The sequence below is a fragment of the Chiloscyllium plagiosum genome, unplaced genomic scaffold (genome assembly GCF_037043375.1).
Source record: "Chiloscyllium plagiosum isolate Xiang-an unplaced genomic scaffold, Cpla_swu_hap1 HiC_scaffold_3, whole genome shotgun sequence".
NCBI classification, from domain to species: domain Eukaryota; kingdom Metazoa; phylum Chordata; class Chondrichthyes; order Orectolobiformes; family Hemiscylliidae; genus Chiloscyllium; species Chiloscyllium plagiosum.
In genome coordinates this window covers 34,876,773-34,892,472 of record NW_028270141.1, presented here as the reverse complement: position 1 = coordinate 34,892,472, position 15,700 = coordinate 34,876,773, and the positions used below count along the sequence as shown (strand labels likewise).

The window sequence follows — 15,700 nt, the reverse complement described above, 5'->3', positions numbered from 1 at the left end:
AATCTCCCAGCCTCAGTGTGGACTCAAACTCCCAGCCTCAGCGTGGACTCAATCTCCCAGCCTCAGTGTGGACTCAAACTCCCAGCCTCAGTGTGGATTCAAACTCCCAGCCTCAGTGTGGACTGAAACTCCCAGCCTCAGTGTGGACTCAAACTCCCAGCCTCAGTGTGGACTCAAACTCCCAGCCTCAGTGTGGACTCAAACTCCCAGCCTCAGTGTGGACTCAAACTCCCAGCCTCAGTGTGGACTCAAACTCCCAGCCTCAGTGTGGACTCAAACTCCCAGCCTCAGTGTGGACTCAAACTCAGAGCCTCAGTGCAGACTGAAACTTCCAGCCTCAGTGTGGACTGAAACTCCCAGCCTCAGTGTGGACTGAAACTCCCAGCCTCAGTGTGGAATCAAACTCCCCGCCTCAGTGTGGACTAAAACTACCAGCCTCAGTGCAGACTGAAACTCCCAGCCTCAGTGTGGACTCAATCTCCCAGCCTCAGTGTGGACTAAAACTACCAGCCTCAGTGCAGACTGAAACTCCCAGCCTCAGTGTGGACTCAAACTACCAGCCTCAGTGTGGACTCAAACTCCCAGCCTCAGTGTGGACTCAAACTCCCAGCCTCAGTGTGGACTCAAACTCCCAGCCTCAGTGTGGACTCAAACTCAGAGCCTCAGTGCAGACTGAAACTCCCAGCCTCAGTGTGGACTCAAACTCCCAGCCTCAGTGTGGACTGAAACTCCCAGCCTCAGTGTGGACTCAAACTTCCAGCCTCAGTGCAGACTGAACCTTCCAGCCTCAGTGTGGACTCAAACTCAGAGCCTCAGTGTGGACTGAAACTCCCAGCCTCAGTGTGGACTCAAACTTCCAGCCTCAGTGCAGACTGAAACTCCCAGCCTCAGTGTGGACTAAAACTACCAGCCTCAGTGTGGACTCAAACTCCCAGCCTCAGTGTGGACTGAAACTCCCAGCCTCAGTGCAGACTCAAACTCCAAGCCTCAGTCTGGACTCAAACTCCCAGCCTCAATGTGGACTCAAACTCCCAGCCTCGGTGTGGACTCAATCTCCCAGCCTCAGTGTGGACTCAAACTCCCAGCCTCAGTGTGGACTCAAACTCCCAGCCTCAGTGTGGACTCAAACTCCCAGCCTCAGTGTGGACTCAAACTCCAAGCCTCAGTGTGGAGTCAAACTCCCATCCTCAGTGCAGACTCAAACTCCAAGCCTCAGTGTGGACTCAAACTCCAAGCCTCAGTGTGGACTCAAACTCCCAGCCTCAGTGTGGACTCAAACTCCAAGCCTCAGTGTGGACTCAAACTCCAATCCTCAGTGTGGACTCAAACTTAGAGCCTCAGTGTGGACTCAAACTCCAAGCCTCAGTGTGGACTTAAACTCCAAGCCTCAGTGTGGACTCAAACTCCAAGCCTCAGTGTGGAGTCAAACTCCCAGCCTCAGTGTGGACTCAAACTCCAAGCCTCAGTGTGGAGTCAAACTCCCAGCCTCAGTGTGGACTCAAACTCCCAGCCTCAGTGTGGACTCAAACTCCAAGCCTCAGTGTGGACTCAAACTCCAAGCCTCAGTGTGGACTCAAACTCCCAGCCTCGGTGTGGAGTCAAACTCCCAGCCTCAGTCAGGACTCAAACTCCCAGCCTCAGTCAGGACTCAAACTGCCAGCCTCAGTCTGGACTCAAACTCCCAGCCTCAGCGTGGAGTCAAACTCCCAGCCTCAGTGTGGACTCAAACTTCCAGCTTCAGTGTGGACTGAAACTCCCAGCCTCAGTGTGGACTCAAACTCCCAGCCTCAGTCTGGACTCAAACTCCCAGCCTCAGTCTGGACTCAAACTCCCAGCCTCAGTGTGGACTCGAACTTCCAGCTTCATTATGGACTCAAACTCCCGGCCTCAGTGTGGACTGAAATTCCCAGCCAGACTGTGGACTCAACCTCCAGCCTCAGTGTGCACATATACTCGCAGCCTCAGTGTTGACTCAAACTCCCAGCCTCAGTGTGGACTCAAACTCCAAGCCTCAGTGTGGACTCAAACTCAGAGCCTCAGTGCAGACTGAAACTCCCAGCCTCAGTGTGGACTCAAACTCCCAGCCTCAGTGTGGACTCAAACTCCCAGCCTCAGTGTGGACTGAAACTCCCAGCCTCAGTGTGGACTCACTCTCCCAGCCTCAGTGTGGACTCAAACTCCCAGCCTCGGCGTGGACTCAATCTCCCAGCCTCAGTGTGGACTCAAACTCCCAGCCTCAGTGTGGATTCAAACTCCCAGCCTCAGTGTGGATTCAAACTCCCAGCCTCAGTGTGGACTCAAACTCCCAGCCTCAGTGTGGACTCAAACTCCCAGCCTCAGTGTGGACTCAAACTCCCAGCCTCAGTGTGGACTCAAACTCCCAGCCTCAGTGTGGACTCAAACTCCCAGCCTCAGTGTGGACTCAAACTCAGAGCCTCAGTGCAGACTGAAACTCCCAGCCTCAGTGTGGACTCAAACTCCCAGCCTCAGTGTGGACTGAAACTCCCAGCCTCAGTGTGGACTCAAACTTCCAGCCTCAGTGCAGACTGAACCTTCCAGCCTCAGTGTGGACTCAAACTCAGAGCCTCAGTGCAGACTGAAACTCCCAGCCTCAGTGTGGACTAAAACTACCAGCCTCAGTGTGGACTCAAACTCCCAGCCTCAGTGTGGACTGAAACTCCCAGCCTCAGTGCAGACTCAAACTCCAAGCCTCAGTCTGGACTCAAACTCCCAGCCTCAATGTGGACTCAAACTCCCAGCCTCGGTGTGGACTCAATCTCCCAGCCTCAGTGTGGACTCAAACTCCCAGCCTCAGTGTGGACTCAAACTCCCAGCCTCAGTGTGGACTCAAACTCCCAGCCTCAGTGTGGACTCAAACTCCAAGCCTCAGTGTGGACTCAAACTCCAAGCCTCAGTGTGGACTCAAACTCCCAGCCTCGGTGTGGACTCAAACTCCCAGCCTCAGCGTGGAGTCAAACTCCCAGCCTCAGTGTGGACTCAAACTTCCAGCTTCAGTGTGGACTGAAACTCCCAGCCTCAGTGTGGACTCAAACTCCAAGCCTCAGTGTGGACTCAAACTCCCAGCCTCAGTCTGGACTCAAACTCCCAGCCTCAGTGTGGACTCGAACTTCCAGCTTCATTATGGACTCAAACTCCCGGCCTCAGTGTGGACTGAAAATCCCAGCCAGACTGTGGACTCAACCTCCAGCCTCAGAGTGCACATATACTCGCAGCCTCAGTGTTGACTCAAACTCCCAGCCTCAGTGTGGACTCAAACTCCAAGCCTCAGTGTGGACTCAAACTCAGAGCCTCAGTGCAGACTGAAACTCCCAGCCTCAGTGTGGACTCAAACTCCCAGCCTCAGTGTGGACTGAAACTCCCAGCCTCAGTGTGGACTCAAACTTCCAGCCTCAGTGCAGACTGAAACTTCCAGCCTCAGTGTGGACTCAAACTCAGAGCCTCAGTGCAGACTGAAACTCCCAGCCTCAGTGTGGACTAAAACTACCAGCCTCAGTGTGGACTCAAACTCCCAGCCTCAGTGTGGACTCAAACTCCAAGCCTCAGTGTGGACTCAAACTCCCAGCTTCATTATGGACTCAAACTCCAAGCCACAGTGCAGACTCAAACTCCAAGCCTCAGTCTGGACTCAAACTCCCAGCCTCAGTGTGGACTCAAACTCCCAGCCTCGGCGTGGACTCAATCTCCCAGCCTCAGTGTGGACTCAAACTCCCAGCCTCAGCGTGGACTCAATCTCCCAGCCTCAGTGTGGACTCAAACTCCCAGCCTCAGTGTGGATTCAAACTCCCAGCCTCAGTGTGGACTGAAACTCCCAGCCTCAGTGTGGACTCAAACTCCCAGCCTCAGTGTGGACTCAAACTCCCAGCCTCAGTGTGGACTCAAACTCCCAGCCTCAGTGTGGACTCAAACTCCCAGCCTCAGTGTGGACTCAAACTCCCAGCCTCAGTGTGGACTCAAACTCCCAGCCTCAGTGTGGACTCAAACTCAGAGCCTCAGTGCAGACTGAAACTTCCAGCCTCAGTGTGGACTGAAACTCCCAGCCTCAGTGTGGACTGAAACTCCCAGCCTCAGTGTGGAATCAAACTCCCCGCCTCAGTGTGGACTAAAACTACCAGCCTCAGTGCAGACTGAAACTCCCAGCCTCAGTGTGGACTCAATCTCCCAGCCTCAGTGTGGACTAAAACTACCAGCCTCAGTGCAGACTGAAACTCCCAGCCTCAGTGTGGACTCAAACTACCAGCCTCAGTGTGGACTCAAACTCCCAGCCTCAGTGTGGACTCAAACTCCCAGCCTCAGTGTGGACTCAAACTCCCAGCCTCAGTGTGGACTCAAACTCCCAGCCTCAGTGTGGACTCAAACTCAGAGCCTCAGTGCAGACTGAAACTCCCAGCCTCAGTGTGGACTCAAACTCCCAGCCTCAGTGTGGACTGAAACTCCCAGCCTCAGTGTGGACTCAAACTTCCAGCCTCAGTGCAGACTGAACCTTCCAGCCTCAGTGTGGACTCAAACTCAGAGCCTCAGTGTGGACTGAAACTCCCAGCCTCAGTGTGGACTCAAACTTCCAGCCTCAGTGCAGACTGAAACTCCCAGCCTCAGTGTGGACTAAAACTACCAGCCTCAGTGTGGACTCAAACTCCCAGCCTCAGTGTGGACTGAAACTCCCAGCCTCAGTGCAGACTCAAACTCCAAGCCTCAGTCTGGACTCAAACTCCCAGCCTCAATGTGGACTCAAACTCCCAGCCTCGGTGTGGACTCAATCTCCCAGCCTCAGTGTGGACTCAAACTCCCAGCCTCAGTGTGGACTCAAACTCCCAGCCTCAGTGTGGACTCAAACTCCCAGCCTCAGTGTGGACTCAAACTCCAAGCCTCAGTGTGGAGTCAAACTCCCATCCTCAGTGCAGACTCAAACTCCAAGCCTCAGTGTGGACTCAAACTCCAAGCCTCAGTGTGGACTCAAACTCCCAGCCTCAGTGTGGACTCAAACTCCAAGCCTCAGTGTGGACTCAAACTCCAATCCTCAGTGTGGACTCAAACTTAGAGCCTCAGTGTGGACTCAAACTCCAAGCCTCAGTGTGGACTTAAACTCCAAGCCTCAGTGTGGACTCAAACTCCAAGCCTCAGTGTGGAGTCAAACTCCCAGCCTCAGTGTGGACTCAAACTCCCAGCCTCAGTGTGGACTCAAACTCCCAGCCTCAGTGTGGACTCAAACTCCAAGCCTCAGTGTGGACTCAAACTCCAAGCCTCAGTGTGGACTCAAACTCCCAGCCTCGGTGTGGAGTCAAACTCCCAGCCTCAGTCAGGACTCAAACTCCCGGCCTCAGTGTGGACTGAAATTCCCAGCCAGACTGTGGACTCAACCTCCAGCCTCAGTGTGCACATATACTCGCAGCCTCAGTGTTGACTCAAACTCCCAGCCTCAGTGTGGACTCAAACTCCAAGCCTCAGTGTGGACTCAAACTCAGAGCCTCAGTGCAGACTGAAACTCCCAGCCTCAGTGTGGACTCAAACTCCCAGCCTCAGTGTGGACTCAAACTCCCAGCCTCAGTGTGGACTGAAACTCCCAGCCTCAGTGTGGACTCACTCTCCCAGCCTCAGTGTGGACTCAAACTCCCAGCCTCGGCGTGGACTCAATCTCCCAGCCTCAGTGTGGACTCAAACTCCCAGCCTCAGTGTGGATTCAAACTCCCAGCCTCAGTGTGGATTCAAACTCCCAGCCTCAGTGTGGACTCAAACTCCCACCCTCAGTGTGGAGTCAAACTCCCAGCCTCAGTGCAGACTCAAACTCCAAGCCTCAGTGTGGACTCAAACTCCCAGCCTCAGCGTGGACTCAATCTCCCAGCCTCAGTGTGGACTCAAACTCCCAGCCTCAGTGTGGATTCAAACTCCCAGCCTCAGTGTGGACTGAAACTCCCAGCCTCAGTGTGGACTCAAACTCCCAGCCTCAGTGTGGACTCAAACTCCCAGCCTCAGTGTGGACTCAAACTCCCAGCCTCAGTGTGGACTCAAACTCCCAGCCTCAGTGTGGACTCAAACTCCCAGCCTCAGTGTGGACTCAAACTCCCAGCCTCAGTGTGGACTCAAACTCAGAGCCTCAGTGCAGACTGAAACTTCCAGCCTCAGTGTGGACTGAAACTCCCAGCCTCAGTGTGGACTGAATCTCCCAGCCTCAGTGTGGAATCAAACTCCCCGCCTCAGTGTGGACTAAAACTACCAGCCTCAGTGCAGACTGAAACTCCCAGCCTCAGTGTGGACTCAATCTCCCAGCCTCAGTGTGGACTAAAACTACCAGCCTCAGTGCAGACTGAAACTCCCAGCCTCAGTGTGGACTCAAACTACCAGCCTCAGTGTGGACTCAAACTCCCAGCCTCAGTGTGGACTCAAACTCCCAGCCTCAGTGTGGACTCAAACTCCCAGCCTCAGTGTGGACTCAAACTCCCAGCCTCAGTGTGGACTCAAACTCAGAGCCTCAGTGCAGACTGAAACTCCCAGCCTCAGTGTGGACTCAAACTCCCAGCCTCAGTGTGGACTGAAACTCCCAGCCTCAGTGTGGACTCAAACTTCCAGCCTCAGTGCAGACTGAACCTTCCAGCCTCAGTGTGGACTCAAACTCAGAGCCTCAGTGCAGACTGAAACTCCCAGCCTCAGTGTGGACTAAAACTACCAGCCTCAGTGTGGACTCAAACTCCCAGCCTCAGTGTGGACTGAAACTCCCAGCCTCAGTGCAGACTCAAACTCCAAGCCTCAGTCTGGACTCAAACTCCCAGCCTCAATGTGGACTCAAACTCCCAGCCTCGGTGTGGACTCAATCTCCCAGCCTCAGTGTGGACTCAAACTCCCAGCCTCAGTGTGGACTCAAACTCCCAGCCTCAGTGTGGACTCAAACTCCCAGCCTCAGTGTGGACTCAAACTCCAAGCCTCAGTGTGGACTCAAACTCCAAGCCTCAGTGTGGACTCAAACTCCCAGCCTCGGTGTGGACTCAAACTCCCAGCCTCAGCGTGGAGTCAAACTCCCAGCCTCAGTGTGGACTCAAACTTCCAGCTTCAGTGTGGACTGAAACTCCCAGCCTCAGTGTGGACTCAAACTCCAAGCCTCAGTGTGGACTCAAACTCCCAGCCTCAGTCTGGACTCAAACTCCCAGCCTCAGTGTGGACTCGAACTTCCAGCTTCATTATGGACTCAAACTCCCGGCCTCAGTGTGGACTGAAAATCCCAGCCAGACTGTGGACTCAACCTCCAGCCTCAGAGTGCACATATACTCGCAGCCTCAGTGTTGACTCAAACTCCCAGCCTCAGTGTGGACTCAAACTCCAAGCCTCAGTGTGGACTCAAACTCAGAGCCTCAGTGCAGACTGAAACTCCCAGCCTCAGTGTGGACTCAAACTCCCAGCCTCAGTGTGGACTGAAACTCCCAGCCTCAGTGTGGACTCAAACTTCCAGCCTCAGTGCAGACTGAAACTCCAAGCCTCAGTGTGGACTCAAACTCCCAGCTTCATTATGGACTCAAACTCCAAGCCACAGTGCAGACTCAAACTCCAAGCCTCAGTCTGGACTCAAACTCCCAGCCTCAGTGTGGACTCAAACTCCCAGCCTCGGCGTGGACTCAATCTCCCAGCCTCAGTGTGGACTCAAACTCCCAGCCTCAGCGTGGACTCAATCTCCCAGCCTCAGTGTGGACTCAAACTCCCAGCCTCAGTGTGGATTCAAACTCCCAGCCTCAGTGTGGACTGAAACTCCCAGCCTCAGTGTGGACTCAAACTCCCAGCCTCAGTGTGGACTCAAACTCCCAGCCTCAGTGTGGACTCAAACTCCCAGCCTCAGTGTGGACTCAAACTCCCAGCCTCAGTGTGGACTCAAACTCCCAGCCTCAGTGTGGACTCAAACTCCCAGCCTCAGTGTGGACTCAAACTCAGAGCCTCAGTGCAGACTGAAACTTCCAGCCTCAGTGTGGACTGAAACTCCCAGCCTCAGTGTGGACTGAAACTCCCAGCCTCAGTGTGGAATCAAACTCCCCGCCTCAGTGTGGACTAAAACTACCAGCCTCAGTGCAGACTGAAACTCCCAGCCTCAGTGTGGACTCAATCTCCCAGCCTCAGTGTGGACTAAAACTACCAGCCTCAGTGCAGACTGAAACTCCCAGCCTCAGTGTGGACTCAAACTACCAGCCTCAGTGTGGACTCAAACTCCCAGCCTCAGTGTGGACTCAAACTCCCAGCCTCAGTGTGGACTCAAACTCCCAGCCTCAGTGTGGACTCAAACTCAGAGCCTCAGTGCAGACTGAAACTCCCAGCCTCAGTGTGGACTCAAACTCCCAGCCTCAGTGTGGACTGAAACTCCCAGCCTCAGTGTGGACTCAAACTTCCAGCCTCAGTGCAGACTGAACCTTCCAGCCTCAGTGTGGACTCAAACTCAGAGCCTCAGTGTGGACTGAAACTCCCAGCCTCAGTGTGGACTCAAACTTCCAGCCTCAGTGCAGACTGAAACTCCCAGCCTCAGTGTGGACTAAAACTACCAGCCTCAGTGTGGACTCAAACTCCCAGCCTCAGTGTGGACTGAAACTCCCAGCCTCAGTGCAGACTCAAACTCCAAGCCTCAGTCTGGACTCAAACTCCCAGCCTCAATGTGGACTCAAACTCCCAGCCTCGGTGTGGACTCAATCTCCCAGCCTCAGTGTGGACTCAAACTCCCAGCCTCAGTGTGGACTCAAACTCCCAGCCTCAGTGTGGACTCAAACTCCCAGCCTCAGTGTGGACTCAAACTCCAAGCCTCAGTGTGGAGTCAAACTCCCATCCTCAGTGCAGACTCAAACTCCAAGCCTCAGTGTGGACTCAAACTCCAAGCCTCAGTGTGGACTCAAACTCCCAGCCTCAGTGTGGACTCAAACTCCAAGCCTCAGTGTGGACTCAAACTCCAATCCTCAGTGTGGACTCAAACTTAGAGCCTCAGTGTGGACTCAAACTCCAAGCCTCAGTGTGGACTTAAACTCCAAGCCTCAGTGTGGACTCAAACTCCAAGCCTCAGTGTGGAGTCAAACTCCCAGCCTCAGTGTGGACTCAAACTCCAAGCCTCAGTGTGGAGTCAAACTCCCAGCCTCAGTGTGGACTCAAACTCCCAGCCTCAGTGTGGACTCAAACTCCAAGCCTCAGTGTGGACTCAAACTCCAAGCCTCAGTGTGGACTCAAACTCCCAGCCTCGGTGTGGAGTCAAACTCCCAGCCTCAGTCAGGACTCAAACTCCCAGCCTCAGTCAGGACTCAAACTGCCAGCCTCAGTCTGGACTCAAACTCCCAGCCTCAGCGTGGAGTCAAACTCCCAGCCTCAGTGTGGACTCAAACTTCCAGCTTCAGTGTGGACTGAAACTCCCAGCCTCAGTGTGGACTCAAACTCCCAGCCTCAGTCTGGACTCAAACTCCCAGCCTCAGTCTGGACTCAAACTCCCAGCCTCAGTGTGGACTCGAACTTCCAGCTTCATTATGGACTCAAACTCCCGGCCTCAGTGTGGACTGAAATTCCCAGCCAGACTGTGGACTCAACCTCCAGCCTCAGTGTGCACATATACTCGCAGCCTCAGTGTTGACTCAAACTCCCAGCCTCAGTGTGGACTCAAACTCCAAGCCTCAGTGTGGACTCAAACTCAGAGCCTCAGTGCAGACTGAAACTCCCAGCCTCAGTGTGGACTCAAACTCCCAGCCTCAGTGTGGACTCAAACTCCCAGCCTCAGTGTGGACTGAAACTCCCAGCCTCAGTGTGGACTCACTCTCCCAGCCTCAGTGTGGACTCAAACTCCCAGCCTCGGCGTGGACTCAATCTCCCAGCCTCAGTGTGGACTCAAACTCCCAGCCTCAGTGTGGATTCAAACTCCCAGCCTCAGTGTGGATTCAAACTCCCAGCCTCAGTGTGGACTCAAACTCCCACCCTCAGTGTGGAGTCAAACTCCCAGCCTCAGTGCAGACTCAAACTCCAAGCCTCAGTGTGGACTCAAACTCCCAGCCTCAGTGTGGACTGAAACTCCAAGCCTCAGTGTGGACTCAAACTCCCAGCCTCAGTGTGGACTCAAACTGAGAGCCTCAGTGTGGACTCAAACTCCAAGCCTCAGTGTGGACTTAAACTCCCAGCCTCAGTGTGGACTAAAACTACCAGCCTCAGTGTGGACTCAAACTCCCAGCCTCAGTGTGGACTCAAACTTCCAGCCTCAGTGCAGACTGAAACTTCCAGCCTCAGTGTGGACTCAAACTCAGAGCCTCAGTGCAGACTGAAACTCCCAGCCTCAGTGTGGACAGAAACTCCCAGCCTCAGTGTGGACTAAAACTACCAGCCTCAGTGTGGACTCAAACTCCCAGCCTCGGTGTGGACTCAAACTCCCAGCCTCAGTGTGGACTGAAACTCCCAGCCTCAGTGTGGAGTCAAACTCCAAGCCTCAGTGCAGACTCAAACTCCAAGCCTCAGTGTGGACTCAAACTTCCAGCCTCAGTGCAGACTGAAACTTCCAGCCTCAGTGTGGACTGAAACTCCCAGCCTCAGTGTGGACTCAAACTCCCACCCTCAGTGTGGACTGAAACTCCCAGCCTCAGTGTGGACTCAAACTCCCACCCTCAGTGTGGAGTCAAACTCCCAGCCTCAGTCAGGACTCAAACTCCCAGCCTCAGTGTGGACTCAAACTCCAAGCCTCAGTGTGGACTCAAACTCCAAGCCTCAGTGTGGAGTCAAACTCCCAGCCTCAGTGTGGAGTCCAACTCCAAGCCTCAGTGTGGACTCAAATTCCAAGCCTCAGTGTGAACTGAAACTCCCAGCCTCAGTGTGGAGTCAAACTCCCAGCCTCAGTGCAGACTCAAACTCCAAGCCTCAGTGTGGACTCAAACGCCAAGCCTCAGTGTGGACTCAAACTCCCAGCCTCAGTGTGGACTCAAACTCCAAGCCTCAGTGTGGAGTCAAACTCCCAGCCTCAGTGTGGACTCAAACTTAGAGCCTCAGTGTGGACTCAAACTCCAAGCCTCAGTATGGACTCAAACTTAGAGCCTCAGTGTGGACTCAAACTCCAAGCCTCAGTGTGAACTTAAACTCCAAGCCTCAGTGTGGACTCAAACTCCAAGCCTCAGTGTGGAGTCAAACTGCCAGCCTCAGTCTGGACTCAAACTCCCAGCCTCAGTGTGGACTCAAACTCCAAGCCTCAGTGTGGAGTCAAACTTCCAGCCTCAGTGTGGAGTCAAACTCCCAGCCTCAGTCAGGCTCAAACTCCCAGCCTCAGTGTGGACTCAAACTCCCAGCCTCAGTGTGGACTCAAACTCCCAGCCTCAGTGTGGACTCAAACTCCCAGCCTCAGTGTGGACTCAAACTCCAAGCCTCAGTGTGGAGTCAAACTCCCAGCCTCAGTGCAGACTCAACTCCAAGCCTCAGTGTGGACTCAAACTCCAAGCCTCAGTGTGGACTCAAACTCCCAGCCTCAGTGTGCACTCAAACTCCAAGCCTCAGTGTGGACTCAAACTCCAAGCCTCAGTGTGGACTCAAACTTAGAGCCTCAGTGTGGACTCAAACTCCAAACCTCAGTGTGGACTTAAACTCCAAGCCTCAGTGTGGACTCAAACTCCAAGCCTCAGTGTGGAGTCAAACTCCCAGCCTCAGTGTGGACTCAAACTCCCAGCCTCAGTGTGGACTCAAACTCCCAGCCTCAGTGTGGACTCAACCTCCAAGCCTCAGTGTGGACTCAAACTCCAAGCCTCAGTGTGGAGTCAAACTCCCAGCCTCGGTGTGGAGTCAAACTCCCAGCCTCAGTCAGGACTCAAACTCCCAGCCTCAGTCAGGACTCAAACTTCCAGCCTCAGTCTGAACTCAACATCCCAGCCTCAGCGTGGAGTCAAACTCCCAGCCTCAGTGTGGACTCAAACTTCCAGCTTCAGTGTGGACTGAAACTCCCAGCCTCAGTGTGGACTCAAACTCCAAGCCTCAGTGTGGACTCAAACTCCCAGCCTCAGTCTGGACTCAAACTCCCAGCCTCAGTCTGGACTCAAACTCCCAGCCTCAGTGTGGACTCGAACTTCCAGCTTCATTATGGACTCAAACTCCCGGCCTCAGTGTGGACTGAAAATCCCAGCCAGACTGTGGACTCAACCTCCAGCCTCAGAGTGCACATATACTCGCAGCCTCAGTGTTGACTCAAACTCCCAGCCTCAGTGTGGACTCAAACTCCAAGCCTCAGTGTGGACTCAAACTCCAAGCCTCAGTGTGGACTCAAACTCAGAGCCTCAGTGCAGACTGAAACTCCCAGCCTCAGTGTGGACTCAAACTCCCAGCCTCAGTGTGGACTGAAACTCCCAGCCTCAGTGTGGACTCAAACTTCCAGCCTCAGTGCAGACTGAAACTTCCAGCTTCAGTGTGGACTCAAACTCAGAGCCTCAGTGCAGACTGAAACTCCCAGCCTCAGTGTGGACTAAAACTACCAGCCTCAGTGTGGACTCAAACTCCCAGCCACAGTGTGGACTCAAACTCCAAGCCTCAGTGTGGACTCAAACTCCCAGCTTCATTATGGACTCAAACTCCAAGCCTCAGTGCAGACTCAAACTCCAAGCCTCAGTCTGGACTCAAACTCCCAGCCTCAGTGTGGACTCAAACTCCCAGCCTCGGCGTGGACTCAATCTCCCAGCCTCAGTGTGGACTCAAACTCCCAGCCTCTGCGTGCACTCAATCTCCCAGCCTCAGTGTGGACTCAAACTCCCAGCCTCAGTGTGGATTCAAACTCCCAGCCTCAGTGTGGACTCAAACTCCCAGCCTCAGTGTGGACTCAAACTCCCAGCCTCAGCGTGGACTGAAACTCCCAGCCTCAGTGTGGAGTCAAACTCCCAGCCTCAGTGTGGACTCAAACTCCCAGCCTCAGTGCAGACTCAAACTCCCAGACTCAGTGTGGACTCAAACTCCCAGCCTCAGTGCAGACTCAAACTCCCAGCCTCAGTGTGGACTCAAACTCCCAGCCTCAGTGTGGACTCAAACTCAGAGCCTCAGTGTGGACTGAAACTCCCAGCCTCAGTGTGGACTGAAACTCCCAGCCTCAGTGTGGACTCAAACTCCCAGCCTCAGTGTGGACTCAAACTCAGAGCCTCAGTGTGGACTGAAACTCCCAGCCTCAGTGTGGAATCAAACTCCCAGAATTCCTGAAGAAGGGCCTGTGCCCGAAACGTCGAATCTCCTGTTCCCTGGATGCTGCCTGACCTGCTGTGCTGTTCCAGCAATAAAGTTTCAACTTTGATCTCCAGCATCTGCAGACCTCACTTTCTCCTCAAACTCCCAGCCTCAATGTGGACTCAAACTCCCAGCCTCGGTGTGGACTCAATCTCCCAGCCTCAGTGTGGACTCAAACTCCCAGCCTCAGTGTGGACTCAAACTCCAAGCCTCAGTGTGGAGTCAAACTGCCAGCCTCAGTCTGGACTCAAACTCCCAGCCTCAGTGTGGACTCAAACTCCAAGCCTCAGTGTGGAGTCAAACTTCCAGCCTCAGTGTGGAGTCAAACTCCCAGCCTCAGTCAGGACTCAAACTCCCAGCCTCAGTGTGGACTCAAACTCCCAGCCTCAGTGTGGACTCAAACTCCCAGCCTCAGTGTGGACTCAAACTCCCAGCCTCAGTGTGGACTCAAACTCCAAGCCTCAGTGTGGAGTCAAACTCCCAGCCTCAGTGCAGACTCAAACTCCAAGCCTCAGTGTGGACTCAAACTCCAAGCCTCAGTGTGGACTCAAACTCCCAGCCTCAGTGTGCACTCAAACTCCAAGCCTCAGTGTGGACTCAAACTCCCAGCCTCAGTGTGGACTCAAACTCCAAGCCTCAGTGTGGAGTCAAACTTCCAGCCTCAGTGCAGACTCAAACTCCAAGCCTCAGTGTGGTCTCAAACTCCAAGCCTCAGTGTGGACTCAAACTCTCAGCCTCAGTGTGGACTCAAACTCCAAGCCTCAGTGTGGACTCAAACTCCAAGCCTCAGTGTGGACTCAAACTTAGAGCCTCAGTGTGGACTCAAACTCCAAGCCTCAGTGTGGACTTAAACTCCAAGCCTCAGTGTGGACTCAAACTCCAAGCCTCAGTGTGGAGTCAAACTCCCAGCCTCAGAGTGGACTCAAACTCCCAGCCTCAGTGTGGACTCAAACTCCCAGCCTCAGTGTGGACTCAAACTCCAAGCCTCAGTGTGGACTCAAACTCCAAGCCTCAGTGTGGAGTCAAACTCCCAGCCTCGGTGTGGAGTCAAACTCCCAGCCTCAGTCAGGACTCAAACTCCCAGCCTCAGTCAGGACTCAAACTGCCAGCCTCAGTCTGGACTCAAACTCCCAGCCTCAGCGTGGAGTCAAACTCCCAGCCTCAGTGTGGACTCAAACTTCCAGCTTCAGTGTGGACTGAAACTCCCAGCCTCAGTGTGGACTCAAACTCCAAGCCTCAGTGTGGACTCAAACTCCCAGCCTCAGTCTGGACTCAAACTCCCAGCCTCAGTCTGGACTCAAACTCCCAGCCTCAGTGTGGACTCGAACTTCCAGCTTCATTATGGACTCAAACTCCCGGCATAAGTGTGGACTGAAAATCCAAGCCAGACTGTGGACTCAACCTCCAGCCTCAGAGTGCACATATACTCGCAGCCTCAGTGTTGACTCAAAATCCAAGCCTCAGTGTGGACTCAAACTCCAAGCCTCAGTGTGGACTCAAACTCAGAGCCTCAGTGCAGACTGAAACTCCCAGCCTCAGTGTGGACTCAAACTCCCAGCCTCAGTGTGGACTGAAACTCCCAGCCTCAGTGTGGACTCAAACTTCCAGCCTCAGTGCAGACTGAAACTTCCAGCCTCAGTGTGGACTCAAACTCAGAGCCTCAGTGCAGACTGAAACTCCCAGCCTCAGTGTGGACTAAAACTACCAGCCTCAGTGTGGACTCAAACTCCCAGCCACAGTGTGGACTCAAACTCCAAGCCTCAGTGTGGACTCAAACTCCCAGCTTCATTCTGGACTCAAACTCCAAGCCTCAGTGCAGACTCAAACTCCAAGCCTCAGTGTGGACTCAAACTCCCAGCCTCGGCGTGGACTCAATCTCCCAGCCTCAGTGTGGACTCAAACTCCCAGCCTCGGCGTGGACTCAATCTCCCAGCCTCAGTGTGGACTCAAACTCCCAGCCTCAGTGTGGATTCAAACTCCCAGCCTCAGTCTGGACTCAAACTCCCAGCCTCAGTGTGGACTCAAACTCCCAGCCTCGGCGTGGACTCAATCTCCCAGCCTCAGTGTGGACTCAAACTCCCAGCCTCGGCGTGGACTCAATCTCCCAGCCTCAGTGTGGACTCAAACTCCCAGCCTCAGTGTGGATTCAAACTCCCAGCCTCAGTGTGGACTCAAACTCCAAGCCTCAGTGCAGACTCAAACTCCCAGCGTCAGTGTGGACTCAAACTCCCAGCCTCAGTGTGGACTCAAACTCCAAGCCTCAGTGTGGACTCAAACTCCCAGCCTCAGTGCAGACTCAAATTCCCAGCCTCAGTGTGGACTCAAACTCCCAGCCTCAGTGTGGACTCAAACTCCCAGCCTCAGTGTGGACTCAAACTCCCAGCCTCAGTGTGGACTCAAACTCAGAGCCTCAGTGCAGACTGAAACTTCCAGCCTCAGTGTGGACTGAAACTCCCAGCCTCAGTGTGGAATCAAACTCCCAGCCTCAGTGTGGACTCAAACTCAGAGCCTCAGT

The 15,700-nt window shown here is 54.2% G+C and overlaps 1 pseudogene; it reads left to right on the top strand.

The window, feature by feature from the left end:
- The window catches only part of LOC148150547 (uncharacterized), a 175,710-nt pseudogene extending 161,325 nt beyond the window's left edge, over nt 1-14,385 (top strand).
- Nucleotides 14,386-15,700: the final 1,315 nt, after the last annotated feature.